Below are 12,380 nucleotides of genomic sequence, written 5' to 3' on the forward strand. Positions count from 1 at the left end.
CGCCGCCGCATCGCCCACGACACCGCCGAGAGTTGCCCAGCCGCCGCACCACCAGACCCCGCGTTAGCCCAGCGCCTCCTCGCGATCGGGCCGTCTAGCACCGGTCGTGATGTCGAAGGGGGAAAAAGCCCCGCTGCCGCTCAGCCGGCTAGGCTTTGCCTTGCGGCGTTGCGGACGGCGGCGAGGAGGGGGAGAGGCAGGCGGGTTCGAGGGGGAGGCGGCTAGGGTTTCTCCCCGGTTCGCCCATAGGGGCAATGCCAGGGGAGGGGGTGAGTCCCCATGGACCTCTATCTATCTCTTGTTTTACCTAAACTACGCTACCTGGCTGTGAACTGGCCCGATATCATTGAAAGCTCCGGTCTCTGTCTTTGTTAGCAATGGATCGGGTGTAACAGATTGAAGACAACTCCAGTGGGGAAGGGAATGAAAAAATTGTGCTTTCCATACACTTTTGCACTTCAGTGGAGAATTGCATTAGAGCTTCATGTGAAAATACTCTAGATTATACATGCTGACGGGACTACGTGTGCGTTGTGCGTGTTTTTCCCGGTCAGTATCATCCCAATCCCTTGATTTTTTTTAAAAAAATTATGAAAATAATTCAGATGTATTATCAAAATTCATTCGAAGTAAAAAAACACCCCATACATAATAAAAATTATGTCAAGATAGCGAGACTACCGAACGATCACTACCACCGTCAGAACGAGCCGCCGACGTGTCGTTGTCGCCGCTCCCCTATCGGGGCCGGCTTGACCTTGTCGATGACATCGAGGAAGTCTTCGTGCATGTCCCCCTAAGGACCAGCGCTCTGGAGCCGCAGTAGTCATCGTTGAACCCTTGAATAAATATAAAGTATCTAACAGCAAATCTCGCGATACGACGAGAAACCCTAACCTCGCCGCCCCAAGAAGACGGCATGAATCTACGCTGGAGCTCCGTCGACTACATCCAGATGGATGAACTCCAGAAGGACGAAGCCCGGAGAACAAACACGGAGAAGAAGCGTCGCCGTCTACCCGAGAGCGCTGCACCTGCGAGGACTTACAAACCCTAACCTAAACTACTAACCGATGTGATTCGTGCCTTCATTGTAAGGCTATATATAGCTGCCCAAATGCAATAGATCACTGTGTTCGACTTCTTCCATGCCTTAATGGTATCTCGTTTCCTCCCCTTCTGTCCATGGTGATCACATCGCCGTTGGCGTCTCCGGGATACCCTCCCTCCCAATGTCCCATTCGGTGCCTTCCCCGCCTCTGTGCCCCAAACCATCGACATCCGCCACCATGTCCCGGCACCCTTGATCTCCATGCCGGCGAATGTGCTTAGTGGCCCCGCTTCTTCCACACCGTTGTCGGCATGTTTGGCATTCGGGACCACATAATCATCAATGCTGCTCCGACTCGCCGTGACCCTGAGGGTGTTATGGTGGACCACTGCATCGTCCATTGTCTATATGCACCACCTCGTCGGAGCTGCTCGAAGCCATCATGTAGACCGAGGACACCACAACCTTCATGTAGACGAGGACACCGCGGCAGGTGCGCTGGCCTGCGATCGACGGGACCTTCTGTGACAACCAACTCTATAATGCTGTGTACCTCGACGTCGAGTACCACATCGTCGTGCATGTATATCTGACGCATTTGACTGGAGACATTCGCTGCCCATCTTTGTGACCTCAACCAGCCCATCTTTGAGACACATCAGCTCTTCAATCTGATTCACAGTGCCTCACACATACCTCAAAATATGTCTTACTGCTGTCATGTGTTCTTCAGATGGCTGCTCTATGTACCAGTTGACATACCCAATGGCATAACATATATCAGGACGAGTGTGCACTATGTATCTCAAGCTTCCCACTATGCTTCGATAGGAAGTTGAATTAACTAGTGGAGAGTCACTTACTTTCCTCATTTCAGTCGTTGCTCCATAGGAGTTTGAGTTGCTTTGCAGTCTTCCATGCCACACTTGTCCAGAATTTTTGCTGCATAAGCTAATTGACACAATGAGATGCCTTGTCGGGTTTGCTTCAAGATAGTAACTGAGTAGGCCCAAGTCACTCATGCTGAACATATTCTTCATCTGGTTCTTGAAGTTCTCTATCTCCATTGTGTTGTCCCCGGTGATGATCAAGTCATCCACGTACACTCCAACGAGCAGACTTGCACCATCCTTCTTCCTCTTGTACACAACATGCTCATATGGACAGTTTTCAAAACCCAAATCTGCCAATGTCTTGTCCAATTTAGCATTCCATGTCGGGGGTGCTTGATGCAGACTATACAATGCTATGCTTAGTTTCAGAACTTTGCTTTCACTTCCTTTCTTGACAAAACCAGAAGGTTTCTCAACTACACGGTCTCTTCCAAATATCCGTTTAGAAAGGCCGACTTCACATCCATATGATGAACTTCCCACCCTCTTTGAGCTGCCAAGGCCACAACCAAACGCACGGTCTCAATGCGAGCTACCGGCGCAAACACTTCATCAAAGTCAATACCTTGTGGCTGAACATATCCTTTCCCAACAAGTCGTGCTTTGTGCTTCACCACAGCACCTCCAGAGTCCTTCTTCACTTTATAGACCCACTTCAATTCAATGGCCCTGTGCCCCTTTGGCAAATCAGTCAACACCCATGTGTTATTTTTCTCAATGGAGTTCATCTCCTCCTGCATAGCCCGCTGCCAACTGCTCTCTTTCTTCGCCTCATGAAAATTTGCAGGTTCCTCCATTCCGAGCAAACACAAGTTTGAGTACTGTGTTTCTACCTCATCAATCTCATCATACAACTCCTCGAGCAAGTGTTTTCCTTGTGGGCCAACCGGAGTACTCCACGATGAAGTAGACCCTGCCGTGGTAGGCGGTCTAGGAGTCGCAGCTGAGTGGGGCATTGTTGTAGGAATGGATGCCGTGGCAGGCGTTTTGGGGGTCTGAGACGCTGTCGTGACAACATTTTTTTCTGCAGTGGCAACAGTTCTGGATAGCGTAGGAGTTGCTGCACCTATTGGTTCTCCGCTGACCGCTGTTGCTTGTGCAACCTCAAACACAAAAGTGGGCGTGGTGTATTGCTCCTTTGACTCACGTCGGCCCCACTCCCATTTCCTTTCTTACATTATGTATGCTTTTGATGGTGCTTCATATCCGATGAACACCATGGGCGAGCTGCAGTCGTCGAGCTTCGATAGGTCCACAGATGCTCGACATTTGGTTTCTTTCCATGCCAAGCTTCGTATGGCGTCTTGCCATTTACACTTTTAGTCTCAACTCGGTTCAACAAGTATACTGCTGTAGACACTGCCTCTCCCCAAAACTTGCCGGGACTGACATGCTCTTCAACAAGCTTCTGGCAGTACCAACTATAGTTTGGTTTCGCCTCTCGACAACGCCATTTTGATGGGGAGAATACGGTGCTGTCAAGTGGTGATTGATTCCGAGCTGCTCACAATACTGCACTAACTGATTTGAAGTGAACTCTCCTACCCTATCTGTTGGCAACACCTTCAGTTTGTGCCTGGATTCAAGCTCAGCTGCTGCCTGAATTTTTTTTACTGCTTGGAGCGCTTCATCTTTGCTCTTCAGAAGTGCAATCCACATGTAACGTGACATGTCATCGACCAACAACATGAAATACTTTTTACCTCCGTGTGTGGCAAGGCTTATGGGGCCGCAGAGATGCCCATGGATGAGCTGCAAAGGCTCAGTTGCTCGATAGCTTGCTGCTGATGGGAATGGCAGACGATGTTGCTTGGACAGCATGCATCAGTCACACACCTGATCAACATGCTCAATGGGTGGCATTCCCTACACCATACCTAAGTGAGAGAGACGACCAAGTGTTCTGAAGTTCACATGTCCGTAACGCTTGTGCCACAGCCAAGGCTCGCTACGACATGTGATCAGACATACCGGCTCAGCATCCTCAATGTCTAGTACATACATACGACTTCTAGTCCACGGTACACGAGCGATCAAATTCCTTTCTTGATCCCAGACTTGCAACACACCATTTTTAGCAGCATACTTGCAGCCATTCTCATCTAGCTGCTCCAAGCTGATGATATTGCTTATCAAACAAGGTATAAAAATACACATCTATCAGCACACGATGGCCACCCGAGAGACACTTCATCAGTACACAACCTCTCCCACATATTCCAACGGTCGAGCCATCTCCAAACCTCATCTTTCCTGATACGGTGCGGTCCAACTCAGTGAATTTTTCAGAGCTGCCTGTCATGTGATTGCTAGCTCCGGTGTCTAAGTACCAACAAGTTTGTTCGGACTACCTCATAACTTAGGCACTACTTTCTCCTCGTTGAGCAAAACAATCTCACTAGTTGCCTCTACAGATTGCACAAGTTCAAGTGTCTCCATAATCAGCAGACCTGGCCTAACATCATCTTCTTGGGCAAGATTCAACTTCCCTTTCTTTGGCTCTGGGCATTCAGACTTGAAGTGACCAAGTTCATCACAATTGAAACAGCGTACCTTGCTCTTGTCAAACTTTCGGTGCTTCTTGGGCTTGTTCTCAAAGTGCTCAGCACGCTCTCTGCGCCCGCCTCGTACGGACTGCCCTCGCCCGCGGCCGCCGGCGCCGCTGCCGCTGCTACTAGAACCCTCACCACTCAGCTTCTGTTTGCCAGGCAGGTTCTCCAATGCCTTGGTCACGAGCATCAGCTGCTCATTCTTGTCGCCGCGATCACCACGGCGCCCAATCTCATTCTCCTCGAATGCGCGTAGCCGGCCAACTCCTTCAGCGACCGACATGGTTTTCGGACCGCCCCACTGCTCGATCTTCCCGATGATCTGCGAGAATTGATCGGGCACAACAGCAAACAACTGCTTGACGACCGTCTTTTCCTGGAGATCCTCTCCTAGGGCATGGATCTCGCTGGCAAGTGCATTCAGCCGGCGAGAGAATGCAGAAATCGTCTCGCCGTCATCCATCAGCATGCGGTCGAACTTCCGCATCAGCTGATTAATGCGCGCCTCTGTCACGCGCACCTCGCCAATCCGCACCGTGCCAATTGCAGCCCAAGCTTCTCGTGCCGTCTTGTACTCAACGAGCGCCATCATCACATCGTCGGGAATAGACTGGGAGATCGCTACCATCGCGCCCATATCTTGTTCCTCATCATACTCGGCGTCGCCCTCAACCGCCGACCACACGCCCAATGTACGCATGATGATCTTCATCTTGGCTGCCCAGAGATGGTAGTTCGATTCCGTGAGCTGCGGGTACTGCATGGGGACATTGGGGATCCTTGCCGCACTCCAGACGACCATGGCGCCTTCCTCCGAGGAGCTGTCGCCCGTGCGCTTCCCCGGCGGCTGGTACTTCCCTGCCGCCAGCACCTCCTTCGGTGTCTCATCGGCCGCCATCGCCTCTGAACACCGCCGCCACTCTTCAGCACTCTCGCCTGCCACCGCCGCTGCAAGATCGCCTCCCTCAAACCGAGGCTCTGATTCCAATTGTAGGGAATTCAACCCCTGGATCACTCAAACGCACACGATCTGGTGGACACGAAGAACACGAACTTTGCGTCTTTTCTGTTTCCTCTTTCCTTATTCTCTTAGGTAGCACGTACAACATATCGTGTCCTATTCCATCGCTAAGTTTCCACTCGATCCTATTCGCCCGTGCCATCCCACGGAAGATCTCTCGGAAGCTGACCAGGACAACTAAGACTCAAACTAATCCTGTGCGTGCACATACACACCCTATTTTATTTGCAACAAGCAGTGGCGGAGCCGGGGGGATGAGCAGGGCCTGGCCCCCCCCTATCGATTGAGCGAACATGCAACTGCTGGTATGCAATTACCGATACAAACGCATGTACACATGTATTCGGCCCCCCCTAATCTGCCTACATCTCCGTGAGTATTGAAAAAAAAAAGGCCCATGAGAAGGTGATGGCTATGGCAGATTTGGCCTGTTTTTGGTCACGAGGGGAAATCATGTAGAGGCTGCACCCACCGATTCTCTTGTGCTCCTGCTAACTACCCAAGGTTAGCACTAATGGCTATTGACATTGATCTCTCTCAGTTTCCATCTTATATGTGCCAAAATTGTTCTTTCAATTTAACTGAATTCTTCTGATTGTGAGATCTGTGACGCTAAGTTTTCTTACGATGGAATTACTAATATCTTTTATTTTTCTGTAATGGGAATATGTTGATCTTTGTTTATTAAATCATGATCGATCTTACTGACAATTGTAGAGTCTATCTGAAATTAATAAAAGTATAACCATGTTTTTATTTCATCAAGGCGCCACATTATTAGTGTACCACTTAAGAATTTTTTTTGTTGACTTGACCCCCCTATACCTAAATCCTGGCTCCGCCCCTGGCAACAAGCAAACTATAAACTGGAAATCTAAGGCACATGCAACACCTTGCAACGTGCACTCCTACAGCCCCAACATATCCAATGTGAGAGAAAAACTAGGAAACAACAAAACAACGAGATTAATCATAACATTCCCTACCATGAACTCTCTCTCTCTCTCTCTCCTCCCCCGGCCCGCCAGCCACCAGGCTTGACGAGGAAACCACAACCCGAATTGTATTTAGTTTTATGCTATTTACTTACTTACTCGGACAAAAGGAAATAATAACAATGAAGTCGTAGATAGATAGATGGAGAATATATATGCATGCATGGAGAGAATAATAACAACGACTGACCTGACTGCCTGTAGCATACTAATAAAAGTGAGGCACCAAAAATCCTTCTTCCCCAGCATGGTGACGAAGCCACCCAGGACAGGAGGACCACCGTGGACCAGGTGAGCGCCAGGTAGCCTATGCCAGTTACGCCCATCAGAAGGTATGCATATCGGTTGAGCTTGAGCGACAGGTCTTCCGGCCATGCCGTTGCCTCCTCCTGCTGCTTCTTCTTCTTTGGACCGGTGCCGGCGCCGCTGTTGCTCCCACTCCCACTCCCAGCAGCAACAGCCCCGGCGATCCTCCTTGGTGGTTCACGATTTTGCTACCAGACAGACACTAACATAGGCAGAAAAATTCTTCTTCTTGATAGCCAGACACTAGCTAGCTAATAACAGGCAAGTCTTGCCGGCCTGTCCCTAGTTAGGAGGATATGTACGACATGGCCGGCCATACTTAGCACGCTTAGTTAGGAGAATGAATGTGGGAAATGCACAATAAAGAAAAGAAAAGAAAAGATCCCGGCCAGCCGGGGTAATGTGCTTTGCTTTGCTTGGCAGAAAGGGAAAATTAAAGCAGATGCTTTGCTTGTGTGTGGAGGAAAATCATTCAAAAGCAGAATCTTGGTTTCTATTGATAATGGAAGCGGGAGTCCTTCTTGCCCTCCTGATGACAATCTCAAAAAAATAATATCAAAAGCAGATGCTTTTCTCACGCGACGCGAGTATCTCCATCTGGGCAAGGTTTTGTTTTTTCCGGGCGAAATCCGAAACTCTGCATCTGGGCTATTCTTCACGCGGCAACGGCGTTGCTCTCTGTAGGTAGAGGTGGAGGTGGAGGTGGTGCGTCGGCGGTCTCAGGCGGATGCATCGTCCCTGCCTGCCATAATTAAGTATTTTGAATCATATTAAACGTAGGACTACAGACGATAAAATGAGGTATTTTGAATCATTAGGAATTAATCACATTAAATGGGGATTGTATGGTGCATACTTAATGGGATATTGTTTGCACATATGATCCTCGGTAAATTTGCATCAATTTTTTCTCCCGTTGCAATGCACGGTCATATGTGCTAGTAACTCTTTAATAAAACAACCTCCCTGCCGCGTTGGCCTTGAACCGCTCCATCACGACCAGTGAGACGGACGCCAGACGCCGCGGCCGCCGCCGCCGCCTTGAACAAGCGTGTGCGTATTTGTCCATGAATTCCGTTTCCGTTCTTAGCTCGAAGAGATGTACTTAACTCTATGCTGTAATAAGACCTTAAGATGTACAAAAAGTGGAATCCATGGACAAATATGCACACGCTGCATGTTACTTATGTTATCTATATAGTATTAGTCTTCAACATGAATGTACTCAACATGTTCATGTCATAGGAGAGGAGAAGCAACTATTAATTGGATCGACTGTGTGCCTAGCCTATACGATGCTACCCTTTTTTAGAACGAAGGCTCAAGTCGAGCCCGGCTTTGAATTAACAAAGCCATCAACCGGTCAGAATTACAGCAACCGCCAACTTACAAAGAAGAACAAAGAAACATCTAAAAGGATACATAGTGCTGTGCTAGCAGCTAATAGGCTTCCTACCATCTACAAGAAAAGATGAAGAAAACTAAAGAACAAGACCGGCTTGAAGACATAGAAGCCCTCCACCGAGTTCAATCCATCCCGAACACCAGCAAGGCTTGCGGAGATCCAACTAGCATGTAAGGGAACGCTGACAGCGCCATTGACTCCAACCGCACCGTTGACACCATCATGCAACTCCGAAGGGGCTCCCTAGCCCCTCGCCTGGCACGAGGCGCCGATCCGTCGGGCGATGCAAACGCTCTCCCTAGAGCAAAGATGTACAACCGACACCATTGCCGCCCGAAGAGCCTGACTAGGGCACCACTAACTCGCGTCACCAAGCTCCAGAAAGGCAAACATGGAGCAGGGGGGAACCAACACTCAAGGAGAAGCAAAAAGCAGGGTGAGGCTGCTGGTGACAGAGCAGACAATGTTGGGAAGCCACTGACTTGGAGAAGAACCACCAAGACCCCGCCAACGCCAACCATGTCGCCACCGGACGCCCACCAACCAGATCGAACTTGCCACCTCCCCATGCTCAACCGAAGGCGGCACCTCCATGAAGGTGGCGACACCGCGAGCGTAGTTGCCGCCTAATCCAGGGGGATTTGGGTTTTCACCCCGGTGCACGAGCAGGGGAGAGAGGCAGAAGGGGGAAAGGGGGCACCTTGACGGCGCCTACAGGTAGGAGACGGCGCCCTCAGGCGTCGCCATCGTCGTGGCCGGCATAGCCAGCCGTGGATTTCTCCAGGTCCCCCATCTCCCCCACCCCTACCACAGACGCGGCGCCGGCGACCAGGGCCAGCCGGAAGCCAGATCTGACAGAGGCCGAAACGGATTGGGGGCGAAGGCGTCAGATCCGGGGCGGGCGTCCCCCGCGGCCACCGCGCCCCACAGCCACCACCCGCCGCCGCCTTGCCACCCGCGTGGCCAAGGGGGCGGCCAGCACCAGCGACGCCGCGGGCTGAAGACGACGATGCACCACCACCCAAGGCCGCCACCCCGGCTCCAGATCCCCTGCGCGAAACAGGCGGACAGATCCTCGCCACCACCCTCCCCGGCGGACGCGCGGCTTTCCGGCGCCCCCCTCCGGTGGTGGCGAGGGAGAGGAGAAGGGGGAAGGGGCCGGCGGCGGCGACTAGGGTTAGCGCCGCCCGAGTCGCCCCTGTGGGAGCGACGCGGGAGCCAGGGGGGGGGGGCTCCTTCCACCTATACGATGCTACTTCTCGATGCAACTCTGTTTTTGCTGCACCGGTAGTTGTTCTGTCCCCTGCCGACGAAGGTACATAACACACATGAGAACAGCAGTGTAGATCATGACTTCTTCTTCCCCCATCTATTCACGTGTTCCATTCAATCATTCATAGCTGCCAAAGGATCACTTACCGGCCGGAACTGAACCTCAATACTAGGATCAGTTAGTAGTAGCAGTGTCACATTCTTCAGTTACCTTTGTATTATGCCGCTATAGCTTATAGCCAGCACCACCTTCTTAGAGCAAGTACAATAATTGGCTATAAACCTGTTTACATGGCATTTTTGCCTATATGGAGGAAAGAGACATGGAAAAAGTGAAGGAGTGGGCTCTTATGCAAGAGCCCTCCTCTACGCGTGCTCCTAGGTAAAAACATTTAATAATAGGAAAGAGATAGAGAGAAAGTGAGAAAAAGTTGTAACCTTATAGTCAACCTTATAGTAAGCACTATTGTATACGTAATTAATAATGCTAACTCTTGATGACATGACATGCTCATATAGCCAGCAGTTGGTTGTACTATTAACTGTGCTCTTAGGCTGGTTGTAATGGGAGTATCATAGCTAGTATCATGCATGCCAACTAGGCAACTTTGATGAGGTGGCATAGAATTAAATGAAGTAAGAGAGGGTTGAGTATCGTATTATGATACCTTATCATAATAAATGCTACACTAGTATGTGTCATGCATGGCAATAAATAAAGTCATATATGATACTACCATATGATACTATGCATTAGGAAGGAAGTATTATACACTAGTATCATATGCATGATACTAACTTATGATATTACCCATTACAACCAGCCTTACTATTACTACTACGTATACTATTCAAATGATGCTTCTTTCCACAAAGTGTGAGTTTTTAGTTTACTTTCCCTCGGTAATAGTAGCACCAGTCTAGTCAAGCCCAAGTATTTACTAACTGATAAAAAGGCGAGCCCCATAATTATTTAATTAAGCAGCAGAGGAGCAGTTCAAGAAAAAGAAGGCAACCTCTGTAAGTTGTTTTCCGAGAACAACAAACATATTTTTTGGGGGGGAGAAAAAGATCTCCCCCCGGCTAAACCTCGGAATAGTTTATTATCTAAATTAAACCCAGCCCAATCCATACAGGTATAAGTCTAATAACAAAACCAGACCAGACTAATTAGGTTAGGAGTACTAGTTTGGTATTTGATGGCCTAGGTGTGTAGCCGAGTCATGTATGGATTCTGAGAGCTAGTTCGAGTAGGTTTAGATGATATATATGCAGACCTGAGCAATATTGTATAGAAAGAAAAAGGAGAAAATCAATAAAAAGTAAAGAAAGGCACGGCATGTGCTTTTGGCTAAAAAAATCGTGCGCACGTGTGTTCGTCGTGATTTTATGTGATCGAGCCGTGGGAGAAATTCCAACCCTGCACAATTTTGACTCTCTGCTGCAACCTGAAATTAAGAGGGTACTGTTGCTCTAGATGAGAGTTTGCCCATGCGACTGCTTGGCATGGCGACACTACCGTCTTAGGAAAATGTGAGCTAAAGGAAATCTCAGTCGGTGAACTCTTTCATACCGTTACAACAATTTCTTAGGAATTTGAGACAGGGCCGGCCCAGCGAGGCAGGGATCGCACAGCCCGCAGACGAAGCTTTCCTTATTCTATCGTGGCTATTCCTCAACTAGTGGATCTGCAGGTGTATATCGTATGTACAGATGTACTTTAGTACATCTCTCCCTTCAAAATTGAGATCCTTATTCCATATCTCCATGCTCCGATCTAGCGTTTTCTGTTTCTATAGGCCGCAACGATCGCTGAATCGATGGGTTACTCAAGGCTGATGCGATGCCCCAATCGTTGGACGCCATTGCACATGGCCGATCGCCTCCCGTTAGGGTCATGCACCAGTGTACTTTGCGTCATCGTCGAGCACTGTCGTCCGATCACCGACGCTGATGGCGGATCCAATCGATCTCAGGTATACCATATTACCGTTTTTCACAACCTCAATTATATTTATATTCACATACACAATGCATATCTTGTGGCACTCAACCTATAAAATACATTTTGGGTTTTATCTAAGCACCTTTCCGTATCATTTTATATTTGTGTATATTAATTAGAATCCAAATACAACGTGAGCACGAGGGCTGTGCGCAAAATTCCTCCGTTTGAATTTATGATGTCACCTTGAATGCTGAGCCTAAAGTTGGTTAGAATTTAACTTATAAAAAGTTATGAGTTATATGCCAAAAAACTTTCATTGGGTTCGTATACGAAGGATGTTTTGAATGATCTATATTTTGTCATATATAACACATAGTTTATTAGTCAAATGATAGATCAAAAGTAGGCTTAAAACCAAACGAGGACTAATAAATCTGAACAGAAAAAGTACCGTACCGAGCACACAATGCCGATTTTGAGAGGAAGAAAGGATGTTCGGTATGATAGTATTATCATTTCAAAAAACTGATTATTTCTCTTGGTGATTTCACTACTATTAGCACTGGATCAGCATGTTGCCACTTTTTTGTCGAACAAAGGTTTCATAAAAAAAGCAGTGCTGGCAACTCCACAAACGAGTGTTTTTTTTACTGAAACCCCACAAACAGTGTGTGTGCTTTTCTGTTTTTTGCTGGACCGCAAGTTGCATGAATGTCCGACCGCGCTTGCTCTGTTTCGTCGCCTACCAGTGAGGGATCAAAGGATCCCCTGCTGGCCGGCGAGGGATACGTTGACTATTATAACTAATGTTTCTTCGAAGACTTAACTAATACTTTCTTCATCCCAAAATAAGTGATTCAACTTGTATAAAGCTGAGTTACTTATTTTAGGACCGAGAAAGTATTACTGTTATCTCAGTGAAACTGATTTACAGGGAAGT

This window comes from Triticum dicoccoides, chromosome 4A, assembly GCF_002162155.2.
Source record: "Triticum dicoccoides isolate Atlit2015 ecotype Zavitan chromosome 4A, WEW_v2.0, whole genome shotgun sequence".
Classification (NCBI taxonomy): domain Eukaryota; kingdom Viridiplantae; phylum Streptophyta; class Magnoliopsida; order Poales; family Poaceae; genus Triticum; species Triticum dicoccoides.